Source organism: Leguminivora glycinivorella, chromosome 11, assembly GCF_023078275.1.
Source record: "Leguminivora glycinivorella isolate SPB_JAAS2020 chromosome 11, LegGlyc_1.1, whole genome shotgun sequence".
In the NCBI taxonomy this organism is placed as follows: domain Eukaryota; kingdom Metazoa; phylum Arthropoda; class Insecta; order Lepidoptera; family Tortricidae; genus Leguminivora; species Leguminivora glycinivorella.
Genome location: NC_062981.1, coordinates 8,049,264 through 8,064,576, shown reverse-complemented (window position 1 = coordinate 8,064,576; position 15,313 = coordinate 8,049,264).

Sequence of the window (15,313 nt, the reverse complement as noted above, 5' to 3'; positions counted from 1 at the left end):
AGCCACCAAAAGCGATGTTCTAGGACATTGCACCATAAATCGTCTGAAATAGACGCTAAGGCCAGTATATAATATATGTATATTACTAATAGATGTTATTTTTTGGTGTTACGTTCTTTATGAGGTAATCTTTCTTCCGAGCAATTCATTTTGCCTAGGTTTTGAGCCTTGGATTGGATGCCTTTATGGCGAGTAATCCCTAGATTTATAAAATTTTCTCAGAAGCTGCAAGACAAATTTCAGAAAGGTTGAGTATGTGACCCCTCTGTGCCGACGAGCCACTAGGGTCTACGTCAATTTACTTACCACTAAGGGTTGTTTAGTTGCAAAATAATTCTCTTAAAGTACACAGATTTACGATCCATAGACTCCTTATTGTAAAGCAATTTGTCGTTCAAGACTGAAACTGCGGATGCTGCAAGATCAATTTCAGAAAGGTCAGGTAGGTGACCCATCTGTACTCGCAACCCACACTACCCACAGCCCACAGTGGGTTCTACTTCATAATAAGAGCTGTTTAATTGCAAGATATATATCTTACATTTCCTTCTACAGCCTAAGCACAGTTTGTTTTTTGTTGCAATTGTCACTTTTCTATCGTTGATTTCATTGTATTGTATTTAATTGTACCTATTAGATTACATTAAACTTTCAAGATTACCACTTACCGCACACTCTCCTCTTGCATTCATAAAATATTACTAGATTTCAAAATAAGAGTTGTAAATACCTGTAACAAATAGAAAACTCATTAAAATAAATAAATAGGTAAGTATTGTGTTTAATACAAATTGCAAACATGGTCTTTACAAAAAATACTCGCATTTTTCGGCCCAACTTATCGTCTAAACGGTCTATGACACTAATACTCATAGTTTTTACATATTTACATTTTTATACTTTGTATAGGTACTTTTGTTTACGGTTTTTATTATGACCATTTTATGTAAATAATTTGTCTTCCAAGTCCTTTGTTTATAGTTATCGTAAATATTCGCTGATTAAAGTCGGCTGTTTGGTTCTACTTTCCCTTGATTTCTAGATTTATGAGGGCAAAAGAGCCAAATTGCATACATAAGTACATTAACCGTCTCATTTGTGCCAGCTTCTAAGCAAGTGGTCTATGAGTAATTTGGAAGCAGGTGTTAATGCAATTAAAGGATTAATTTATTAGTTAACGTACTCGTACCTTTGACGTTTCAACTTGGCGATAAAACGAAATTGAATATGACACGTTCCAGTTCCTGTTTTTATTAACTTCTACCCTACCTGCAAGTTTATCTGATTGCAATGAGGATGAATAAAGAAATATTTAAAAAAAAGACAGCTATTGAAGAACACCTTATTTTATATTATTCCATCACTACCTGGGAGTTCCTGTAATTGGCTGTTTGTTTTTATGTTAAATGCTTATTCTTTATGTAACAGCTGTTGGTAGTGTTGGTACTCTTTAAATAAATAATTATTATGAGCCTATTGTGTCCCATTGCTGGGCAAACCTCCACCCTCTCTTTCCATTCCTCTCGGTTTTGTGTGACAATTGACTAGTCTCTCAAAAAGGGGTATAAAGTTATCCCGCCATCGCCGACGAGGTCTGCCGGATCCTCGGTTTGACTCGAGGGGCTCCCACTGCGTAGTAGTCTTGGCCCATAAGTCATTCGGCATGCGGCAGACGTGGCCAGCGCAGTCCCACTTTAACTTGGCCGCTTTCCGAGCTACAGCAATTATCTGAATAAATAATAAATAAACAAAACACCTAAGTATTTAATAAGTTATCATTCCGTTTCATGCCAACCCTGGTTTAGTTTGATAAGTAAGAAAGAATAACCAAATGTTTTATAACTAAGTACTTACTACACAGATTTCAAAATATTATTCATTTATTTATCTCTTCTCTTAGGCCTAGCCTTTATTACAATATGAGTATAAAAGTAAAATATAAAAAAAACACTTACAAAACAATATAAAACATATAAACACATTTTTAAAAACCTAACCTAGGGTGCGGCCAGCAGCGGGGCAGGGCCCAAGCTGCCGGTGGTTGGGGCTGCAGAGAGAGGAACCGTCGACTATCCGCGCTGTGTCCAAGATCACCGCCCTCTGCATCTGACCCTTGATCCAGCCACCCAAGAGTCTCTTAAGATGTTGGTCGAGACTCTTTGCTATGCGACCGTTCGCTGAAACGACTATCGGGATCGGGACAATGATCGTCGAATCAACATATTATTATTATTAACCGTCCAGGATATTTTGCCTAAACCCCCAGAACTAAGTACTTACAAATACATATATCTACCTGACATATAACGGAAATCTAGTAAAAAGCGTTGATACTCTCCAGGACCCACAACCCACAACTGTCTTTACAAACACTTTGAACTTTTTCTAACGACAATCCGCCGAATACGACTTAACTATGAACTTTTTCTTGGCCAAAAGCAAATACTTGTTACTGTCCAGGCAAGTGTTTGTACTTTGTGGGTTAAGTTACTGAAACGGACTCGCATAGCAAGTAGACCATGCTAATATAATTATTCTTGGATCTGGGTTGCCATTGAACTATAAGTTCAACTTTGATTCAGTGTTTGTTTTGAGTTAGTAGGCCCTTGAAGTGTTTGATTATTAGTTAGGCATTTGAATTAATTATAGTCTGGCTTGAGTTTTGAATGATTTGGGGTTAGTTTCACTAGACTTGAATTAACCGGGACATAAGTGGATGCTGATAAGCAACAATGTGTCAACCCACACGCCAACCATTTTGAGAAAATGGCGTCTAAAGATTTTTTCTCATTTTTTTGTGTTTCTCTTAAAAAAAATAGTTTTTATATAGATTGTTGTGTTTTTCAGCTATAATACGTTCAGTAGTAGTGATTATTGTAGCTTAATTTCAAAACAAACTTCATTTTGACAAAATAATGCCCTTTTCTTTTATTGCGAATTGTTCGACGGCGTCAAACTTTTTCAAGACTGTGTTATGATACTTAACCCACTTTTGCTAATTGTTTAAAAATATCTATGAGTCTTAAATAAACATGTTAAAGCACATAAATTGTTGTTGTAAAATACTCTACCTATGCATATTTTTAACTTTATAAGTGTTAAGTAACATATCAGTCATGGTCACTTATGTTATTAGGTATGTAGGAATCAATACATTATTTATTAATCAAACCTTTTAATGATTTTTCTACTCCCGAACTGTTATTCGTCATTTAAAGGATTGTGCGTATCGAAAAAACTGAAAACGCATTGTTTGGTTCTGTAATCATGGCAACGCATTGCATTAACGATACTGCGTGCGTGCGCGGGAAGGCTTTGGGCAGCTGAGCTGACAGTGCAAACCTTTGCAATACAGGAAACAGTGTGAATTTCGCGAGCATTATTAAAAAAAAACTATTAAAAACTAAGCGCATGGTCGTTGTAAAAGAATTGTATGCAATGGTGTTTAACTGACTCCAAAATACTCGTGGAAAGTACGCCACTCATATTTCTTGACCTCCTTTAAACGCCTGTTGAATAAAATACTATAAATTAACTATTAGAGTAATGATCATTTCTAGACACATATTTAAATTATCTGTGCTTTTTCAACAAAAAATCGTTACAAAAACCAAATAATCATCTTTAAAAAAAATAAACTACTTATCTAAAATATACAACAAAATATTTTTTTACGCTAAGAAATAGACTAAGTCATTTAAATTATGAATAACTCATGACTTGTACAAGAACAAAACATAAAATATCTTTAACAAAATAATAAACTACCATTCAGTAAGTATTCAAAAATCAAACAATATTTTTATGCATACATTAACACGTCTTAATGTAATTAGTAATTATAAAAAAATAGTAGCTTATATTAGATTTTTATATAAACACGTACTTGTAAAAAATGTTAGCAAATTATAATAACGAATATGTATATTCATGACTTAAAATGTTCAATTTCGTACTGAATTTACCATTCATGTGCAAAAATATACTAATGGACTAAGTCATAACTTATTCAAACATAAATTAATATGAACAGTTATATTTTACAATATAGTGTCATGGTACTTACACCAAAAACGAACAATTTATGACCCGAATATAATTTAACAATAATGACTTTTGTTTTATAACACGGGTCGTAGCATAAAACAACGAATAAAATATCATTTTGCAATAATCATTCAAGTCTCATAGTGGGTAACTATGTCATTTTTTGCGTTTTGCAAGAATGAGTCAAGTGTAAAAAAATCGTTGAGTCAACCCTCATAACACATTATTGTAATTTAAACATGTCTTCTGCCAATTACTATAATAAGTTAAGGTTCTTGACACATTAATGCAAAACAGGCAACACACGATAAAGGATTTGAGTTAACCTATTTTTTTACTTTTGGGATAGTGAAAATTTTCAAAATGAAAAGGTCATTTTTGCAAATTGAAGTTTAAAAATCCAGCTATAACATGGCATTAAAATCTCATTTTTTTAGTTTTTGTGGGTTGACACATTATTGCTTATCACCATCCAAGTAGAGTTTGTCGTCCATTTGAGATATTTGCTTTGGATGAGGTACAGGTTATGTACAATTTCGCGAACGAAATATCTGGATAAAACTCTTTTGTGCGATGGGAGGCAAGCGAGCAGACAGGTCGCCTGAAGCGATCACTGCCACCCATGGACACCCGAAACACAAACAAACAAACATCAGAAGGGTTGGAAGTGCGTTGCCAGTCCTTAAGATGGGTATACGCTCGCTCTTTTCTTGAACGTTTGAAGACTTTGAAGGTCGTTCCGCTCCGGAAATACCGCAAGCGACAGTTCAATCCGCAGTTTAGCTGTGCAAGGCAGGAAGTTTCTGGAGAAACGCACGGTTAAGGCCCGAAACGCCGCGAAAGGTAGTTTGGCTCTGTCACGCCAATACGCAAGAGCGATATATATCTACGAGCGTTTCGTTTCGTGAGCGTTTGTGCATTCAGCTACGCACGGACTGCCAGCCATTTAAGTGATAGAGATATAATTGTTATGTAGGGCGATAATGACGAAATTAGTTCCAACGTCCGCCGTTAGCATTCATCTTGGACATGTCCATAAGATGACGTGTAGTTATCACTATTTCACGCAAGTTGCCAGAAGCTGGCGTCAAAGTGGGACTTTTGATAATTCATTACCTTCTCAAACCCAATAAATAAAAAATAAAATTAAATAAATATTGGGGGACACCTTACACAGATCAACCCAACCCCAAACTAAGCAACACACTACTGTGTGTTGCTTAGTTTGTGGTTGGGTTATGGGTGCTAAGCGACACACTCCGCGCTTGTGGTATGGGGATGTTTTAACATTGTAATTTTCTTAATAAAAAAAAAAATCAACTCCTTAACCGGTTGCAATTATGTATTTCGTTTTCAATCTCGTAATGTCGGCGTCAAAAATATTTCCTCCTTTCACTTCGACATTGTCGTACTTTCTGTAAGCCAGAATTGAAACTTTCAGAACTTCATTACGTAAAACAGGCAGCCAAATTAAATTTGTAACTCGGCGCAGCCAACGTCCGAGTTAATTAAACATTTCAGTTAAAAACTGTTTTTTGGTCCCTTTTTTTATTATAGACGTGGCCTACGATGGAGTGAGCTCGCCCAGAAGATGCCTGTCCACTCTTGATTTGAAGGTTGCCGGGTTATATGAGCTCGGAAATATAGCCGCCGGCAAGGAATTCCACTCCTTGGCAGTGCGCATAAGAAAAGAAGAAGCAAAGCGCTTCGTGCGGATTCGTGGAATATCCACCAAGTAAGGACGGAGACCGGCCGTGCGTCTAAGAGTCCGATGGTAGAATGGGGACGGTGGAATAAGCTCGTGTAGCTCTTGAGCACACTCCCCGAAGTGCAACTTGTAAAACACCGACAGACTACATTATACTGTTCATTGATACCTACCTAGTAAAAGAGACTCTGCAATGAGAATTACTATAATCACCTCCTTACTCCTCACCAATTTCGGTGACGGCGACCTCAACAATTATGGATTACGCCTTTTATGGGGTATAAAATGGCTGGCCAGGCCGAAATTGGTCTTAAAGACTCTTTGGCTAGTGCTAAAATAGAATTGGCCAGAGGTATTGTAAGCACGTAAGAGGGCTTCGGTCTGTCGTTGCGTGCTGGCGTGAAAATCACTAGTGAAGAATTGATGATGTGCCAGTATTAAATGAAAGGATCCTTCAACAATAGATTGCTGTCATTCTTGGATTCCATTACTCTTTGTGGTAAAACTTCAAAACCGAAGAATTGAGAGGAAAATATCCTTAGCGCATTTTATATTAAACGTCGCCAGATGTCGCTCCACGCTCGAGGAGACAAAATAAAGTAAAATGAAATAAATAATGCAATGCCTTGCTCTTGGCTTTAAAACGATTCTTTTATGATTTCCTTCGACGTTCCTCTGAGGATGTGCATGAGAAATAGGGACACTTTAGTAAATGACGAATTCCGTTAGCGAGGGCTCGAAAGACACAAATAGGAACGTATTTTTTACTTAGTTGCGTTTTTAATGGAATCCAGGAAATTCGGAAGAACGTAGGACATTTTATTTAGAACCAACTGATTTTGTTTTGTTATGTAATAGGTAAGTTTTATCTGCGTATTAAAAAAGGTTTCACATTTCCAGCCTTGGCCACTGCGAGACTTATTAGTTACCAACTTTTTATTTAGTACTAGCTTTTGCCCGCGGCTTCGCTCGCGTTAGAAAGAGACAAAATGTAGCCTATGTCACTTTCCATCCCTTCAACTATCTCCACTTAAAAAATCACGTCAATTCGTCGCTCCGTTTTGCCGTGAAAGACGGACAAACAAACAGACACTCTCCCATTTATAATATTAGTATGGATATGACATCTGTTTTTAGTAATAAAGTTCATAATATATGTTTATCGAACGTTATAACTATGTACAAATTGTCTGCGTTAGGTGACAAGGCCAATTGTCTATAATAGTTAGTATAAAAAATATTAATTTTGCACTTGAACTTCTTTCAGAGGGGTTTCGGAGAAGACACGTTAAAACTTTAAAGCTAAATTAATATTAACCAAAACTAACATCAAAAGTCGATCCGTCAATGTCACAACTTGCGAAAACAAGTCAAGTTCACCTCCAAATTCCTTGAAAAACTTTTCTCTCAAAAGAATAAGAAATACGCAATAAACACAGTTCCTAAAAAACAAATTCTAGATTCAACTGATTAATATTCTCTCCGATTTCAGACGATCTAGCCGAAGTGACCGTCGTTGACGCTACGTGGCGATCGAAACATACATAGTCTGGCTCTGTCGCGCCAATATAGAAGAGCAATAGAGAGAGCTAGCTACGATACGCTTACGAAGCGCAGGTACTCTGATAAACGCTGCCAAAAAGCGTGCATCAGACAGTTCATTTCGAGCGAGATTATTTTCCAATCTGTGGCGTTAACATTTGACCTGAACTGAAGTGAGGCTTCATTCACTTAATTGATATGATATTTGATGCAGAATATAAATGAAAATTATTTTGGAATCGCTGTGGCTGGCATTGTGGATAATATAGATATAGTGAATGGGGTAGCGGAGATTCACTTACCTACCTACTACCTACCCGGTAGATGCTCCACATTGTACATGCTAATACAAAATACTTGATTCACATAACAATAATAACGCCCGTGGTCGAGACACTCGCGACATCGCGACTCTCAGTCATGAATAAAGGACAGAAGAGTTTACCTGTCATGCCTGGCGGACAGACGGCAGACGGGTAAGAAATAAACAATGAAAGTGCCTGTACAAAATCAGGCTCCTTTTTGGTATTCACCGATCTACTATCCCTCAAAAGGATCCAAGTCCACAAACAAAAATAAAAAATAGACAGTAGAGTGTTAGTAATACTACCTGTCTAATCGAACTGGTGAAACGCGAGCTGGTAAACATTGTCAGCTTCCTTCATTCATCGGTGCACACGCTTTGACATGAAATTCACATATTGGCAATTTAAATCGCACCAAAAAATTCACTGATATACATTTCAAAAAAATTCGAATGCCGCCTGAAGCTGCAATCGGACAGAAAATACATTTGAGAAAGTTTCGTTAACCTTCAAACCGAGGTAGACTTTCAGGTCGGCCATTTGACTTTAATAAATGTCTAATCGCTCAGAAACTGATGAAAGTAAGCAGATAAATAACAGATTATTAAATTTATTACTTGCTTGTGGAGTTTCACACCTAAAAGATCCGTATGAAATGAGCATGACCCTTTTGCTGTGGAAATAATTATTTTACAAAGTTTTTATAAGGGGGCAATTGTACTATCAGCTGCAAAAGTGCATGCAGAAATTATGAATGAACATAGGTATCATTATCATTGACGAATTCGCCATGCAGCTGATAGTACATAAGATCCCCATGCATGGTGGGTTGGAGTTTGGAGTGGACATTATAAGTTGTGGTGGTGGAAATTAAAAGACACAGGGCAAAATTGTGTTTAAGGTACAACTAGGCAAATCTCGACTGGGGGGCTAATTGTAACTGGTCCATTTTTTCCATGTTTTACAATGTTTGCATTATTAAATAGAGTGTCCACCGGTTATACATGATAGGCGTGTTCTGTGGATACATGTAGAACTCAACATGGATCAGTTACAAATGTTACAATTGCCCCACAGTCGAGATTTGGCCCGCTGTACCTTAATTTAAATTCTCGTAATTTTAAGATTTAAGTAAAAGACAGATTCTTCAATATTACGAGTAGCTAGCTAACCTAAGTAATTAAATGAATAGACCTTATCTTATCGCAATCGAGTAACGTATTCTAGAACTTCAATAACTCCTGGTAGAGGCCCGCCTTATCGATAGCAAATGGTCATTGGTACACGTAAAATGCCCTGAGAGATCCCATAAGACATTTTGAACATATTTGTATCAAACCTAGATCAAAACAAAATTCTTTAGTCAGAATAGGCGATTTGCAGTTGCCGTCGTTCTGAAAATATATTTCACAAAGTTTCGATAACCTTCGAGCCAAGCTACGCTTCAGAGCAATTTGCTTTTGATAGACGTGGCATGAAATACAGGCTAACCACTCAGGACCTAGTAATTGCAAATCGATTTTATTTTAAAAGTGAGATAAAAATAGGATATTAGCGGTTTCTCACCACGATAACTAAAACCTGAAGTACATATATTCGAATTTAAATTAAGCTCTGCGTAACATATTCGTATAGTTTCGGCTAATGCTTAATAGTTACCTATTGCTGCACATAATTTTTTGATACGAGCTTTCATGTCAAATATCATACTGTAAGTTCAGCTTTCTATCTTTTTTTTTAATGAAGAAAAATACAGTAAACTTTTGGTGAAAGGGCCGATTTCGCTACGCTCTTTGTGTTGTAACTGTTACGACTTATAGTGGAAACGTTTTCTTGGTACAAAATGAGCTGTATATTCATAGCATAGTTCGCCTAAAAAGCCACTTTTTACTATTCGTCATAAATCATAATACAAGCTACGAATAACGTCAGTGCGTCAGTGGTACCCAATATTAGTGTTAGTTGTTGGGTATAAATTGGTCCCACGGGCGGCGTGGGGTTATCTACACATATCACGTACGCGACCAAACTGTCGCCCCCGCTGTCAGAGCGTTTAGATAGTTGTGTTTCACGTGACATTTAAAATGTTATCCTGCTGCAAAAGCACAACTCAGTGACGAAATGTGAGAAATTTCAGACTAGAAATATTTTCTGCGCAAATAAACAGGTAAATTTGAGTTTGAGTAACAGCCATTTTCTTTGCGAGCAGTGGCAACTATGGACCTGGTGACGCAGTGTGGGAAGACCCCCAACAAGATCGAGGAAATACTGGATGTAGGAAGCGATCGGGCACACGTTTACTTAAAAAAATTTATAGAATACAGTTATCGTTCGTGCACCATGCACATGTCTGTATCAAGCGAGACAGACGCATAATAAGTACATAAATGACAACATTCTGATGTCAGTGTACATTCGAATATCAAAAAAAAATATTTTCAATATAAGAGTCAGTACCATCATATATATCTATTAATGCGCTTACACGCTCGAGAGAAATAACAAAATAAACATGTTATTTCTCTGGTTCACACAAACAGGTGACAGGCATTGCGCATTCTCTTTTATACCTTAAGCGCGTGTATAATAATAAGCCCACCCGCTTATATTTACGCATCTAGGTACAAAGATTGTATAATTATGTCGATAAAACCCCTAGTCCAAAACCGCTCTTGCAAAGCATAATAAGCTTTCCAAAATGAAAAGCAAAGAAGGTGCAGACAATTTCTGCGAAAAATAATAATGTTACCGTTCCCAGCGAAAAAGGTAAAAGCATTCTGCTTGGAGATACCACAATAACGTAAAGCTATTTGTAGTCGGGCTCCCTGCTTTGTTTATTGTAATTTTTATTCAGAAATATAAATTGGACCGCTTTGGTGAGCGTAAAAAGGAAATAAAACGGGTGCAGAAAGTAATTATCATTTTACGCGATAAAGGCTTGATCGGAAACAATTTTTCGCTCATTGCTGTAAAAGAATATTAAAATAATGCTAAGAGTCTGCTGCTGTTGAAGAAGTCTATCATTTTCTTTTGTGGTGCAACGAAAATGCAATAAACGAGAATAGTTATTTGTTATACAAGGAGGCAAAGTTGTATTTTAACGCCGAGTGTGGAATTGAAAAACGAGCAAGTGAAAGGATTCTATAGTTGAACCACGAGCGAAGCGAGTGGTTCGAGAATAGAATCCTGAACTTGCGAGTTTTTTAACACACGAGAAGTAAAATACATTTGCACCCGAGTGTAACACAAAACTTTTCCCCTCACTATAGCAAGGAAACCAAAAATGCGTTTATCACTGCTTCCAGTAATTCCACAGGTGGTAAATAATCATCTTTATTACTAGATTCACCTACTTTTATCAATTTTAAAGCAATTAATTTGACTTTATTCAAGGTCAAATTACTTTACCCACTAGTGGATAAAATGCGTTTTTACCCGCTGGTATTAAAGGACAAAACACGTGTTTCCGAGCTAGTGAGGGGAAAAATATTTTCTAAAGTCTATTATTATATTAGCTTAGCATGGAGAGAAGAGAATACTCTTGTGAAAGTTTTATTACTAGCCTCTGTTTGTTAAGCGTTTAGAAGACCAAAGCTCAATATACGAGTCGTCATAAATGATACATTTTTTTTTTAATTATAAATGGGCTTACTCTTGGCCACAGACTAGCAAATAGCAAAGACGTGGCCTACGATGGAGTGAGCTCGCCCAGATGATGCCTGTTCAGATGCTTAGCCCTTATATGGCCACAACATCTTTTTAATTCTGTACTCCTTGAGGTGCCACTGCCAGGCTTAGTTTTCTATTAATTTTAATGAGGGAGCGAGTTTTCGGCAATGGTTCGAAATATATAGGTTAGTATGATTTTCGTATAGTACAAACTTACATCTTTGTTAACCTATCGGAGAATGTTACATAGATAACATAGAGTAAATTTCTTTGACATACACTCCGACAGAATCTTTTTAGTGCTGACACTGCTGACGTGCTGACTATAAAATTGCACATTCTTGAGTAGTCTGTGGCAGTCGCCCGCCCCTCCATAATTTACTGCCCACTAGCAACTAAGGCACATCGTGTACCGCAAGGGCCGCCAGTATGGCCACATAACGCTGACGGTGTAGGTTATAACACGTTAACATTAACCCATGATATATATGTAGCTTTCCGTGGCTCCCTTGGGTTGACCCTTCTGACCTTATGCTTGAAATGCCATAAAGATAAATTATGCTGAAATGGTCCTTAAAGCAGATAAAGCTTAAACTTCTCTGATGGTAAGCCCGAACTAAGATACGTCTTCGCATTTCGCAGAGTCGCACTATATAATGGTTGAACATTAAAGTATTTGGCCCACTCAATGAAACCCACTCAGCAGGAAGCACTGCATGTTACTTTAAGAAATTTAAACCTGAAAGCAGTGCAGAACCCGTACGGGTTAATTTGCAACTGGAAGTTATTAGACAAGCACAAGCAGTGTACGAAAAATCCGCGGCATTTAAAAAAAAAGCACAAAAATAGGTTTCCTTTATTCACATCTATCAACCAATGTACTAAGAAAACTTGTCGAAGTAAGGTGACGTATAATAAAATGGATGACTAACAAAAAATATTGAAAGGGACCGCAAATTGACGATCCATCATTGGCCTTTTAAGCTCACGTATTAGGTACACCTATAAGAAATCAGAAGTATAGGGTTTTCGAGGCGTCGTCTTTCATTTAATAGGAAAGGTAAGAACATATTTTTTTCGATAGAAGTCCCTTGATATTTCTCGGGGTGGCAAAACCAATTCTTTCTTAAGTATAATTTACGATAGGTCTGCTCGTTTTTCACTTCTATCGAAAAAGGAATATGTCCGGTGTTCGCAGGATGGAATCCGTTCAGAGATAGTACTGATTACTTACACTAGATGAAGCATTCCAGACGATTAGAGGGCACCAGTCGTAGAGGTTGTCTCGCCATCTCTTTCGTCTGCATGTGCCCCGGCTAAAGGCAGACGGTAGACATTTCTGACCTATCCCACTTAAGTCTTGCGGAATTAACTCCTTCATCTACGATACCAGTTTTGGAGTACAGTTCGGTGTTCGATCCGACCTGACTCGATCAATTCTGCGGACTCGAATTATTATGCGCTACATTGCTTTTTATTAATATATTAACAATAAATACCTGTCTGTTGTAAACCAGAGTCTTCGGCTACATAAATAATAAATCCTTAAGCCTTAAGTCCGCGTTAATTGAAATCAAAATTTGCTACCAACTGAACTCCCTCTGAATGATATATGTTTGAACAGAATATATTTACAATGACAATTCTTTACGGGGTAGTCTACGGAAACTAGGCTACAGCAATCAATATCTGGAGAGAATAGACTTGATGATAACAATGAAGTACGAATCTTTATAAAGATTCGAATCCGTTACGCTGGCTCCACACTTTCGGAAAAAGCGGCCGTTTTTCGATTCATCAGCATTAATGTCAGTTCGACGAGTTTGCAAGAAATCTGTCTGATTTTATTTCTTATAATAATGATTTGTCTCTAACATCTGTCTTCATTAGGGAGTATTGTTGTAAAAAGTACGAGTACCTAGTACCTACAATTACTGCTCGATTCGAACTCATACATACAATTATCTTATGACAAGATATGATATGCTAAAGGTTTGAATAATATATTGATGTCAAATTTGAAACATTATTCAGTGATCGGTATGACTTACGAGGCACATATACCTAGAGTTGTGCCGTTCTCGAGAACATTCTCATTTTACTATGGAGAATATTCTCTTGAGAGAACATTTCCCATACAAACGGGAGAACATTCTCGGGAATGGCACAACTCTACATATACCTCAAAGATATCCTTTAGGGAGTCTTCCTAATAGGTACATTGTCCATATCGGGCCATAATCATAGCTGTAGCAGAAGATTGAGAGAATTTTAAAATACAGAAAAGTCAAGACCAAACGGGTAATTGGATCTCTTCCACATGAAACTAAATAGATTCAAGCCAACATAAGTTGGCAACGATTCTGATAGCCCCGCCTCTAAGAGGGTTAAGTAAACGTAATTTCATTGAAGTTTGACGTTGAAAATATCATGTGCTAACTAACTCTAGGCATGTTGGCAATTTATTATTTTGATTTCGCATTTTAGGTTATTAAAATAATCTGCTAAGCGCAATATAGCCAAAATAAGCTTTTAAGATTTCTAAGTTTTAAGTAACAGTTAGAAATTATTTTCTGTCAATTTGTATAGGTACATAAATAATTGCGGGTTCTGAAGCATCGTATATTATAATTTATATATAACATACATAATTCTCATGGATAGTTAACTATTTATTAAATCCAATTCTCAAAAAGAGCACTCGCAAAATCGTGAATATTTAAATGAAAACAAATCAAAATTAAGTGTTGCGGTTAATACTCGGTTTATAGCCATCAGTGAATCGAGATACGAGAATTGTGGCAATGTCCACAGACACTATAACACGAACTGTTTCTGCAGAAATACATGAACTAATTACTTCATTAATAACATTTTAATTGCACAATTGGAATATTATTCATGTTTTACCCATTTATTACATATAAGTATCATATACCTAACTGTGCTCACTGAACACGTGTGCCAATTTGCCAAAGATACAAAAAAAGTACAAGGAAAATAATCGATTTGTTGAAATCACCCCTCCGTAGAGATTACCCTTCTAAACCTTACAATACTTAATAATGAAAATTATCATTACTTACAGTCTTGCTAAAATGAACTACAATTTTAACCGAAAGAACAGTGCCATAAAAAATAAAATTCTAAAAGTTTTGTAACTTCACAACTCGAATTCATTTTTCCTTACAGGAAATACCCAGTCTAGAACGTGGTATATCTGCAATTTGTAATCTTCAATGGAACGGGAACTTGGTTTGAAATTACGGCCTGAAAATATTTGTAACGAAGAAAAGTTTCCGACAATGGCGGATTCGTCGGATTGGCGTATTGATAATGTAAGTTTCCTTAAAGTTTCCTATTGAAATGACCCCAGGGCTGTTATTCCCGACGCTTGATAACTCCTATTGTCATTTAATTATGTTTTCCCCTCACTAGCTCGGAAACACGTGTTTTGTCCTTTAATACCAGCGGGTAAAAACGCATTTTATCCACTAGTGGGTAAAGTAATTTGACCTTGAATAAAGTAAAATTAACTGCTTTAAAATTGTTAAAAGAAGGTGAATCTAGTAATAAAGATGATTTACCACCTGTGGAACTACTGGAAGCAGTGATAAACGCATTTTTTGCGTTGTAGTTTCCTCGCTATAGTGAGAAGAAAAGTTTTGTGTTACACTCGGGTGCAAATGTATTTTACTTCTCGTGTGTTAAAAAAAAACTCGCAAGTTCAGGATTCTATTCTCGAACCACTCGCTTCGCTCGTGGTTCAACTATAGAATCCTTTCACTTGCTCGTTTTTCAATTCCACACTCGGCGTTAAAATACAACTTTGCGCCCTTGTATAACAAATAACTATAAAATTATGCCAAAAAGACTCCGTACAACATTTTTCTACCGTTTTATGATTATTACACTCGCATGTTTCGGAGCGTCTACTTCTACGTTATCAAGCACTAACTGTGTGTGTGTCCAATGTCCATATTGATAAATGTTCCGCAACGAATTCCTCGGTATTGAGGGCCATGATCGTGATCGTCACCTC